The sequence below is a fragment of the Aquarana catesbeiana genome, linkage group LG02 (assembly GCF_042186555.1).
Source record: "Aquarana catesbeiana isolate 2022-GZ linkage group LG02, ASM4218655v1, whole genome shotgun sequence".
Lineage (NCBI taxonomy): Eukaryota > Metazoa > Chordata > Amphibia > Anura > Ranidae > Aquarana > Aquarana catesbeiana.
Genome location: NC_133325.1, coordinates 124,694,345 through 124,707,136, shown reverse-complemented (window position 1 = coordinate 124,707,136; position 12,792 = coordinate 124,694,345).

Here is a 12,792-nt window from a genome sequence, read left to right as displayed (position 1 = left end):
AGAACACCGATAAATGTGAACAATAGATTCATAGAAATAGGACCCCAGCATATTTGTATCATTACTAATGACAACCGCACCATGTTAGCGTTAAATAGATCGGCGCCGTTTGCGGGATGTATAAAAAAGATTAAAATATTACAATGGGGTAACGACACCTATCTTTTTGAACCAGACGCCGATAAGGTATTCTCTTCAGTTTATGAGGTACATAATCTCACTGACACTACACCCTTTATAATTTCTTTAGACCCACTAAAACAGGTTTTGGAACAATCAGAGTTGTTAAGACAACACATAGAAACACTAGAACATACCCTACAGAATAACCTTGTATCTGCAATTATTGACAAAGGTAGACTAGTACATCTTTCCTCACAGATACAACAGGATACTTCACCACATTGGTGGGATATATTTAGTGGAATGTCTTCTACAGCAACCAATACCTTTCACTGGTTGTTAAGTCCAATGGTAATTATTATTCTAATATTAATATCACTTACAATCACAAATATATGTGTATACAGGAAAATAAATAGGAAAATTAGGAGAATAGACAGGGCATACCGATAAATGTGTATTGACATCACCCTACTCCTATAAAACTCCTCTTCTTGAATTTTAAGATGTTGGTAATACCTAGGGAGATGGGTTCTACCCCTCTGACAACTCGCGGTCAGGGAAAGGACTCTGGGGAAAACTGACTAGAACTTATTCATGAGGACCCAGGGGGAAGGAGAGGATGATGTCAAAGGGGGAAATTGATAAGGTCAGGGATTTAATTTAGAGTTCTCACTTAATATGATGCCTACATGTAAATCTGTTTTTAACTTTTTGGCTGTTGAACCCAATTGAAGCTGCTTTTGTTGTCTTGTAACTATATTGCCATGGTGTTGAAGCTTGTGTTCGTAACCCAGGTGACTCCTGTTGTTGTTTACCCTTGCCCTGTGTGGGGGGGTTGTGCTAATGCTATTGTTTGTATAAAAGGCCTTGGAAAGATTAAAGAGCGGCAGTCCATTATGCTCAAGAACTGATACACGGATTTCTGACTCTGTGTCTTAATTCCTATATGAAGCAATAATTTGGCAAAGCAATATAAACTATAAGCAACTTATTTAACAGTTGCATCTAACACGCATAACTGCAGCATTCGCAGAGTCAGGCCTGATCCCTGCGATCGCTAACAGTTTTTTTGGTAGCTTTTTATTGAACTGGCAAGCGCCAGCGGCCTAGTACACCCCGGTCGTAGTCAAACCAGCACTGCAGTAACACTTGGTGACGTGGCGAGTCCCATAAGTGCAGTTCAAGCTGGTGAGGTGGCAAGCACAAGTAGTGTCCCGCTGCCACCAAGAAGACAAACACAGGCCCGTCGTGCCCATAGTGCCCTTCCTGCTGCATTCGCCAATCCTAATTGGGAACCCACCGCTTCTGCAGTGCCCGTACTTCCCCCATTCACATCCCCAACCAAATGCAGTCGGCTGCATGAGAGGCATTTTCTTTATGTCCTCCCGAGTACCCCTACCCAACGAACCCCCAAAAAAGATGTCGTGTCTGCAGCAAGCGCGAATATAGGCGTGACACCCTCTATTATTGTCCCTCCTGTCCTGACAATCCTGGTCTTTGCATTGGTGAATGTTTTGAACGCTACCATTCATTAGATGAGTATTAGCGTAGGGTACAGCATTGCACAGACTAGGCACACTTTCACAGGGTCTCCCAAGATGCCATCGCATTTTGAGAGACCCGAACCTGGAACTGGTTACAGTTATAAAAGTTAGTTACAAAAAAAGTGTAAAAAAAAAAAATATATATAAAATAAAAAAAAATAGTTGTCGTTTTATTGTTCTCTCTCTCTCTATTCTCTCTCTCTTGTTCTGCTCTTTTTTACTGTATTCTATTCTGCAATGTTTTATTGTTATTGTGTTTTATCATGTTTGCTTTTCAGGTATGCAATTTTTTATACTTTACCGTTTACTGTGCTTTATTGTTAACCATTTTTTTGTCTTCAGGTATGCCATTCACGACTTTGAATGGTTATACCAGAATGATGCCTGCAGGTTTAGGTATCATCTTGGTATCATTCTTTTCAGCCAGCGGTCGGCTTTCATGTAAAAGCAATCCTAGTGGCTAATTAGCCACTAGACTGCTTTTACAAGCCGTGGGAGGGAAAGCCCCCCCCCCCACCGTCTTCCGTGTTTTTCTCTGGTTCTCCTGTCTCAACAGGGAACCTGAGAATGCAGCCGGTGATTCAGCCAGCTGACCATAGAGCTGATCAGAGACCAGAGTGGCTCCAAACATCTCTATGGCCTAAGAAACCGGAAGCTACGAGCATTTTATGACTTAGATTTCGCCGGATGTAAATAGCGCCATTGGGAAATTGGGGAAGCATTTTATTACACCGATCTTGGTGTCATCAGATGCTTTGAGGGCAGAGGAGAGATCTAGGGTCTAATAGACCCCAATTTTTTCAAAAAAGAGTACCTGTCACTACCTATTGCTAGCATAGGGGATATTTACATTCCCCGAGATAACAATAAAAATGATTAAAAAAAAAAAAAAAATGAAAGGAACAGTTTAAAAATAAGATAAAAAAGCAAAAAAAATAATAAAGAAAAAAAAAAAAAAAAAAGCACCCCTGTCGCCCCCTGCTCTCGCGCTAAGACGAACGCAAGCGGCGGTCTGTCGTAAAATGTAAACAGCAATTGCACCATGCATGTGAGGTATCGCTGTGAAGGTCAGATCGAGGGCAGTAATTTTTGCAGTAGACCTCCTCTGTAAATCTAAAGTGGTAACCTGTAAAGGCTTTTAAAGGCTTTTAAAAATGTATTTATTTTGTTGCCACTGCACGTTTGTGCGCAATTTTAAAGCATGTCATGTTTGGTATCCATGTACTCGGCCTAAGATCATCTTTTTTATTTCATCAAACATTTGGGCAATATAGTGTGTTTTAGTGCATTAAAATTTAAAAAAGTGTGTTTTTTCCCAAAAAAATGCGTTTGAAAAATCGATGCGCAAATACTGTGTGAAAAAAAAAAATGAAACACCCACCATTTTAATCTGTAGGGCATTTGGGGGTTCAAAGTAATTTTTTTGCAAAAAAAAATAACTTTTTCATGTAAACAATGAGTGTCAGAAAGGGCTTTGTCTTCAAGTGGTTAGAAGAGTTGGTGATGTGTGACATAAGCTTCTAAATGTTGTGCATAAAATGCCAGGACAGTTCAAAACCCCCCCAAATGACCCCATTTTGGAAAGTAGACACCCCAAGCTATTTGCTGAGAGGCATGTCGAGTCCATGGAATATTTTATATTGCGACACATATATTGCTCAAACATGCCATGGGAATATGTGAAATTACACCCCAAAATACATTCTGCTGCTTCTCCTGAGTACGGGGATACCACATGTGTGAGACTTTTTGGGAGCCTAGCCGCGTACGGGACCCCGAAAACCAAGCACAGCCTTCAGGCTTTCTAAGGGCGTGAATTTTTGAGTTCACTCTTCACTGCCTATCACAGTTTCGGAGGCCATGGAAAGCCCAGGTGGCACAAAACCCCCCCAAATGTGACCCCATTTTGGAAAGTAGACACCCAAAGCTATTTGCTGAGAGGTATAGTGAGTATTTTGCAGACCTCACTTTTTGTCACAAAGTTTTGAAAATTGAAAAAAGAAAAAAAAAAAAGTTTTTTCTTGTCTTTCTTCAAAAAAAAAAAAAAATTTTCACCCTTAGAAATCCTGAAGGCGGTGCTTGGTTTTCGGGGCCCCGTACGCGGCTAGGCTCCCAAAAAGTCCCACACATGTGGTATCCCCATACTCAGGAGAAGCAGCTAAATGTATTTTGGGGTGCAATTCCACATATGCCCATGGCCTGTGTGAGCAATATATCATTTAGTGACAACTTTGTGCAAAAAAAAAAAAAAAAAAAAAGTGTCACTTTCCCGCAACTTGTGTCAAAATATAAAATATTCCATGGACTCAATATGCCTCTCAGCAAATAGCTTGGGGTGTCTACTTTCCAAAATGGGGTCATTTGGGGGGGTTTTGTGCCACCTGGGCATTCCATGGCCTCCGAAACTGTGATAGGCAGTGAAGAGTGAAATCAAAAATTTACACCCTTAGAAATCCTGAAGGCGGTGCTTGGTTTTCGGGGCAATGTACGCGGCTAAGCTCCCAAAAAGTCCCACACATGTGGTATCCCCATACTCAGGAGAAGCAGCTGAATGTATTTTGTGGGGCAATTCCACATAGGCCCATGGCCTGTGTGAGCAATATATCATTTAGTGACAACTTTTTGTAAATATTTTTTTTTTTTTTGTCATTATTCAATCACTTGGGACAAAAAAAATGAATATTCAATGGGTTCAACATGCCTCTCAGCAATTTTCTTGGGGTGTCTACTTTCCAAAATGGGGTCATTTGGGGGGGGTTTGTACTGCCCTGCCATTTTAGCACCTCAAGAAATGACATAGGCAGTCATAAACTAAAAGCTGTGTAAATTACAGAAAATGTACCCTAGTTTGTAGATGCTATAACTTTTGCGCAAACCAATAAATATATGCTTATTGACATTTTTTTTACCAAAGACATGTGGCCGAATACATTTTGGCCTAAATGTATGACTAAAATTTGGTTTATTGGATTTTTTTTTAACAAAAAGTAGAAAATATCATTTTTTTTCAAAATTTTCAGTCTTTTTCCGTTTATAGCGCAAAAAATAAAAACTGCAGAGGTGATCAAATACCATCAAAAGAAAGCTCTATTTGTGGGAAGAAAAGGACGCAAATTTAGTTTGGGTACAGCATTGCATGACCGCGCAATTAGCAGTTAAAGCGACGCAGTGCCAAATTGGAAAAAGACCTCTGGTCCTTAGGCAGCATAATGGTCCGGGGCTCAAGTGGTTAATATGCTGTTACAGTGCCCACCAATGGCCGAACTTATATTGGATCAAGCACATAGAACACTTAAAGCACTAAATTTGTATATATTTGTATATATTTGCAAAGATAATTTTGAGGTAGCAGTTAAATAGTCAACTGTGGGGGGTTTCTCTTGGCATTTTTGTAGAAGGGACACAATATACGATTGTAGTTAAGGGGTATTACACTGCACGGTCTATTTGGACTTATCTTGCAAGAACTGTATGTTTTAAATCAATAGGGTATTTGAATAATGATTAATAGAGGACGGTAGGGGAGGGAACAGTCACAGGAAGATACAGATTAAGCTTTGGGGGCACTTGGAGGGTATGGGGGATTTTATGGGTGTCATTTTGAATTATGCACTGTAGATTTAATATAAATCAAATTGATAAATATGAATAATATTTAGATAAGAATGTTTTTTTTTAAACTGCCTGATATTTCTGGGGGGTAACCCTTCCCCCTCTTTAAGCGGGGAGGGTGTCCCCTTTGGAAATTGAGGGAAGATAAGGGAGTATAGTGTGTATTGGGAGTATAGGGTGTACAGGGTGAATATCACTGATATTTTCACATTTATCACATGCCTGACGAAGGGGTCCTGCGTGACTCTGAAACGTTGCACCTTTTGTGTTGTGATCATGCAATAAACTAAACCGTTTGGACGCCACCGCGTGCTGATCCTTGGTGTGCTGGCAAATATCTACATTGTGACTTGAACCAGTACCCAGCTGGTTGTTGCTGCAGCACCCGACCTTTAAGAGCTTATACCAGGAACGTGTGCGATGGGAATATGAAACATTACAGGGTGAATATGGCACAAATGTGATATTGCGATATTGGTGTAATGTACTATAGAAGCATCAGGGATTTGTATTCACAATGGGGTATTCACGGGTTTAATACTCTTCTTCCATCTGTCCCTCCCCCACTCCCCCCTTTTTTTTCTAAACTCTCCCTTTTGGATGCCCCTCCCCTCTCCCCCCCAACTCCCCTTATATGATTTTATTAGTAGAACAGATGTAAAGAACAGGGAAATATATGTTTTAACATGTATAAATATATAAAGTGCAACAATACACAGCTGATCTAATGGAGGTCTCTTTTGTGCCCTCAACCTAGGGACCTTACTCCAGTAAGTTTGGACTCAAAAGAGTAACTTCTTATTGTGATTTGTTTATTTTTTGTTGTCTTGTGTAAATGTTGGTATTTTTTTTTTTTTTTTATGGGTTCAGTCAAGATTTGTTCTTTTAATGCTAGAGGATTGAATTCTCCATCTAAAAGATCGCACATTTTATACTTTCTTCATAAACAAAAGGTCAGTAATCATGGTACCATAATTCCTTTTCCTATTCTAAGTCTAGTGGGTTTTCTATTGCAATTCACAAATCCCTTCCTCATAAAATTGAGGACAGTTGGAAGAGTAGAGCTGGAAGACCTCTGCTCTTAAGTGTCCATTTATGGAAAGAAGTTTACTCTCATTAATTTATATTTACCCAATCAAGATCAGATCAAAACAGGTATACAAATATTAACAGGGCTTATGAAAAGAGTGGAAGGGGTGACCCTTATTGGGGGTGATTTTAATTTTGTTCTCAATCAAAGTCTGGACACTACTGCATCTTGTCTATTTCAGGCTACTAATCAAATAAATACATTTAAAAGCATTTTGGATAAACATCAATTGATTGACATATGGAGAGTTATTCATCCGATGGATAGAGATTATTCATTTTATTCAAAAATACATAATACCTATCATAGTTTGGATTTTTTTCTTATTAGCCAAGTGGGATTGACAATGGCACCTTCTACTGAGATCGGAAGTGTTATTTGGTCTGATCATGCCCCAGTGTTTCTAGAATTTTCTCTACTGGGTTATAGTGCAGCACACTGGTCCTGGAGATTAAATGATAATTTACTTAAGGATGAGGTTTGTATGTGAGAAATTCTTTTATGTATATATTTTTCTAATTTTACTTCACCAACTTAGACTATTGTGTTCTGATCCATCACATATAATGCAGATAAAAAAACATTGAAACAAAGACTGTAATGTAACAAAATAGGTAAAAATCCAAGGGGGGTGAATATTTTTGCAAGGCACTGTATTTCAAACAGTCCCAATATTCTTTCCAACTGCTCTTTTAGGTCAATTATGCAGAGCTGTAGGTAGATTTATATGGGCACATAGATCTCCTCGAATTAGAAGAGATATTTTAATTAGGACAAAAATGGATGGGGGCTTGGTTCTTCCAGATTTTACAATATATCTACGTTCAGCATTTATGACTAGGATAGTGCATTGGTTTCATAATGCGAATTGTAAGCAATGGGTGACATTAGAAGAAGATATATATCATTGCCATGAAACTTAAATCACTACCACGGGTCGCTCTTAATTTTTGACCTATGACGAGGGACTTGCCGTTTTAGGTCACTTTAACATTGAATGTACGGGATTCACTGTTGAAGATGAAAGTTTTTATCTACTCAGATAGGGCCTATGACACCTCTATTTTGTAATCCTGAATTTCCACCGAAGGCAGAGGCATTGGTGGAAATGGTATAGTCGTGGGGATGTAAGACTCATCCAGACCTTGGTGGATGGCAAACTCCCCCCGTTAAATTCTTGGGGTTTGGAGTTTAGAACTAAATGGATGCAATATCAGCAACTTTAAACATATATTCATTCCTGACACAAAACTCCCCATTAGATAGACCATTAACAGAATTTGAACAATTAATATTACAAGAACAAAGACCAACTCATGTTCTCTCTATTATCTATAAATATTTGCTTCCTAAAAGTTCTGGTGAAGAATTAACATATATAACTAAATGAGAAAAGGAACTAGAGACAACAATTTCCATCTCAGATTGGGAAAAGTCGTTTCTTTTAACACATAAGTTGTCCCTATCAGCCAGACATCAAGAAAGAAAACTATAACATTTTAGCTAGGTGGTATCAATAACTGGTGGATATGCATAAAATGTATGTTGATAATCAAGAGAAATGCTGGAGATGTCTTAATGCAAGAGGTACAAAGTTGCATATATGGTATTACTGTCCGCTTGTTTTTCTCATTTTGGTCAAAGATCTTTAACATCTATTGGAAAATTACAGAATCTACTATGCAGCCGGACATATGTATCTCTGTGTTATCAATTATTTAAGGATCAATGAGATCCATTAAAAAAGGCATCTTATGACATTTGGTTACCGCAGCGCGTATGGTCATAGCCCGCAACTGCACATTTGAGATCTTCCCAGAGTGGCTCAATGATATTGAGGTCAGGAGACTGAGATGGCCACTCCAGAAAATTCACTTTATTATGCTGTAGCAAATGACAGGTTGACTTGGCCTTGTGTTTTGGATCATTGTCGTGTTGGAATGTCCAAGTACGTCCCATGCGCAGCTTCCTGGCTAATGAATGCAAATGTTCCTCCAGTATTTTTTGATAACATACTGCATTCATTTTGCCATCAGCTTTTATCAAATTTCCTCTGCTTTTGTAGCTCACACATCCCCAAAACATCAGCGATCCACCTCCGTGTTTAACAGTAGGAATGGTGTACCTTTCATCGTAGGCCTTGTTGACTCTTCCCCAAAAGTAGCATTTATGGTTGTGGCCAAGAAGCTCAATTTTGGTCTTATCACTCCAAATTACTTTGTGCCAGAAGGTTTGAGGCTTGTCTCTGTGCTGTTTGGCGTATTGTAAGCGGGATACTTTGTGGCATTTGCCTAGTAATGGCTTTCTTCTGGCAACTCGACCATGCAGCCCATCTTTCTTCACATGCCTCCTTATTGTGCATCTTGAAACAGCCCCACCACATGTTTTCAGAGAGTCCTGTATTTCACTTGCAGTTATTTGTGGGTTTTTCTTTGCACCCCGAACAATTTTCCCGGCAGTTGTGGCTGAAATTTTAGTTGGTCTACCTGACGTGGTTTGGTTTCAACAGAACCCCTCATTTTCCACTTCTTGATTATAGTTTGAACACTGCTGATTGGCATTCTCAATTCTTTGGATATCTTTTTATATCCCTTTGCTGTTTTATACAGTTCAACTACCTTTTCCCGCAGATCCTTTGACAATTCTTTTGCTTTCCCCATGAAACTTCAGTGCAGCATTGGGTGACAAAATGCAAGGGTCTGTCAGGAGTCCAGAAACTCATTGACCTTTTACACACACACACTAATTACAAGCAAACAGATCACAGCTGAGTATGGTTACCTTTAATAGCCATTCAAACCCCTTGTGTGCATGTTATCAGGTAAAAATCACCAGGGTATGTAAACTTTTCATCAGGGTCATTTGGGTGGATTCTGTTGCCATTATGATTTAAAAAGGGTAAACACAGTTGTTGATAAGAATTGACTTCAGGCAAACACTATCCATGAGTGAAAGAAATGTTTTTGTGTTATCATTCACATTCTCTGAAAAATGGCCAAGAAATCATAAATCCTGCCAGGGTATGTAAACTTATGAGCACAACTGTATGTGTGAAGGAAATTTGGTATAATTTTTAAGATGTGGATAATAATAACTGAGGTTAGGGTAAAGACAATTCCAATACTTAGTTTTTGGAATAGGGTTGTCCCGATACCACTTTTTTAGGACCGAGTACAAGTACTGATACTTTTTTTCAATTACTCGCCGATACCGATTACCGATACTTTTTTTTTAATGTCATGTGACAGTGTTTTTTTTTAACAATGCTTTTTTTTTTTGTCTTTTAGGGGGGGGGGGGGGGGGGGGTGAACGGTGTCTGTGTGGTTTTTTTTATTCACATTTTTATTATTTTTTACAATAATATATTTTTTTTTATTATTTATTGAAATGTGTTTTTTTTTTTTTTTAACCACTTCAATACAGGGCACTTAAACACCTTCCCGGCCAGACCAATTTTCAGCTTTTGGTACTCTCACACTTTGAATGACAATTACTCTGTCATGCTACACTGTATCCAAACAAAATTTTTATCATTTTTTTCTCACAATTAGAGCTTTCTTTTGGTGGTATTTACTCACTGCTGGGTTTTTTCCTTTTTGCGATATAAGCGAAAAAAGAGCAAAAATTTTGAAAAAAAAACACTTTTTTTTAGTTTCTATTGTGAAATTTTGCAAATAAGTCATTTTTCTTCATAAATTTGGGCCAAAATTTATACTGCTACATATCTTTGGTAAAAATAACCCAAATTAGTGGATATTATTTAGTCTGTGTGAAAGTTATAGAGTCTACAAATTAGGGTGCAAATCACTGAAAATTGATCACATCTGATCACACCCGATGTACTAAAGGCCTATCTCATTTCCTGAGACACTAACAATCAAGGAAAGTACAAATACCCCCCAAATTACCCCTTTTTGGAAAGTAGACAGTCCAAGGTATTTAGTAAGAGGCATGGTGAGTTTTTTGAAGTTGTAATTTTTTCCCACAATTATTGGGAAAATGAAGACTTTTTTTTTTTTTTTTTTACACAAACTTATTGTATTGACAGGTTATTTCTTGAACAAAGCATGCGCATACTTGCAACCACACCCAAAAATACATTCTACTACTCCTTCTGAGTATGGCGATACCACATGTGTGAGACTTTTACACAGCCTGGCCACATACAGAGGCCTAACATCCAAGTAGCACCTCCAGGCGTTCTAAGAGCAAAATTACACATATAATTTCATGATGACCTATCTCATTTTTGAAGGCTCTGGAGCACCAGGACAATGGAAACGCCCACAAAATGACCCCATTTTGGAAAGCAAACACCCCAACGTATAATCTATGAGGCATAATGACTCTTTTGAACGGTTCATTTTTTTCCAGAAGTTTTCGGAAAACATGGGAAAAAAATGAATACGCATTTTTTTTACACAAAGTTGTCCATTTATAAGATATTTTTAACACATAGCATGTACATAGAAAGAATGACACCCCAAAATACATTCTACTACTCCTCCTGAGTTTAACGATACCACATGTGTGACACTTTTACACAGCCTGGCCACATACAGAAGCCCAACATCCAAATAGCACCTCCAGTCTTTCTTGGAGCATAAATTACACATATAATTTCATGACTACCGAGCGTATTTTTGAAGGCCCTTCATATTTCTAACACATAACATGTAAATACCAAATAACAAAAGATTACCTGTGGTTTTAGTAGTGTAGTGGTCCACAGAGGAGAGCATCGGTCCAGGCAGCAGGCAGGGATGTGGTCAGCAACAGCAAAAGCAATCGTCCAGGCAGCAATACTGTCCATAGTTAGTTCAGGCAAAGATACTGTCAGCACAGCCAAAGCATTGGTCCAGGTAGCAGGCAGAGATGTCCAGGCAGAAATACTGTCTATAGTCAGTAGAGGCAGCAGGCCGAGATATGGTCAACACAGCCAAAATATTGGTCCAGGCAGCAGAAATAAACACAGTCCATAAAGTCCTGGGTCATTACAGGCAGCGATATGGTCAGCACAGCCAAAGTATTGGTCCAGGCAGCAGGAAGGACCATCAAGCTTAGGGCCAGGGGGACAGGGGTAGAGGCTTCTCCCACCCAAATCTCTTTGAAGCCTCCGGGCAACCAGACCCTGTTCTGGGAACACAGAAAACCAAAAACTGATTTTCTCTACACAGAACGCTATTCTGAAGCCCCTCACATATGTGAGACCCCTGTGTACTGAAGTAGAAGGGCAAAAGATCAGTCCAAGTGGCAGGCAAAAACATGGTCGATTTAACAGGCCGAGGTCGGTGCACGTGGAAGTCAGAAACGTGGTTAAAACGGCAGGCAAAGGCATCGTCGGTAAACAGGCTGAGGTTGGTGCACGTTGAAGTCAGAAACATGGTTAAGACGGCAGGCAAAGGCATCGTCGGTAAACAGGCTGAGGTCGGTGCACGTGGTAGTCAGAAACGTGGTTAAAACGGCAGGCAAAGACATTGTCGGTAAACAGGCCAGGGTCAGTTAACATGGAAGGCAAATGATGCACACAGGTAATTGAAATGGGGAAATGGCAGTCTGTTACTAATAAGGGGAACTAATATCTGATGGATGTGTGATAATTTTTGAAGCAATCACCGATACACAGGCCAGGTTGGGAGGGACAATCGGGACAATAATAAATTGTATCTCTTCTGGCTCCTCTACTTGAGCATACGCGACATTTCTTTTGGCGTCTTCTTCCGGATTCTGCAGGGGGAATGGTATAGGGAAAATGTTGCTCATGAAGTCGACTCACACTATCAGAGCGAATGCTTCCTGGGGTGGGTCCTTGCTGGTAAATAAGGGCAGTGATAATATTTTCAAGATATTTGAGGTAGGTGATGGGTTGGTTTTTGGGTGATTTTTGATAGCAGACAAATGAATTGAACATGGCCATATGAAACAGATGAAATGCAACTTTTTTATACCAATATTTGGACTTGCGGGTTGACAAATATGGTTGCAGCATCTGATCATTTAAATCCACCCCCCCCCCATATACAGATTGCAGTCATGGACACATTCAGGCTTTACTACGGGGCCACGTCTTCTCTGAACCTCCACCAAGGTGTCATTGTGAATGGTAGTCATCATGTGAACATCCTTCTTGTCCCGCCACTTCATGGCCAACACCTCCTCATTCCTCATGAATGCGGCCTCCCCCTTTTGTAGCCGTTTTGAAAGTAAGTTCTGTGGGAAGCCCTTCCTATTTTTTCAGAAGGTTCCACAGGCCAGGGTTTTTTCACGATACAGGTGATGGAAAAAGGGCAGGCTGCTGTAGTAATTATCTACATATAAGCGGTAACCTTTTTTGAACAGGGGGTATGCAAGGTCCCACACAATTTTACCACTGGTTCCTATGTATGTGGGGCACTCACAGGGCTGGAGCTGGGAGTCTTT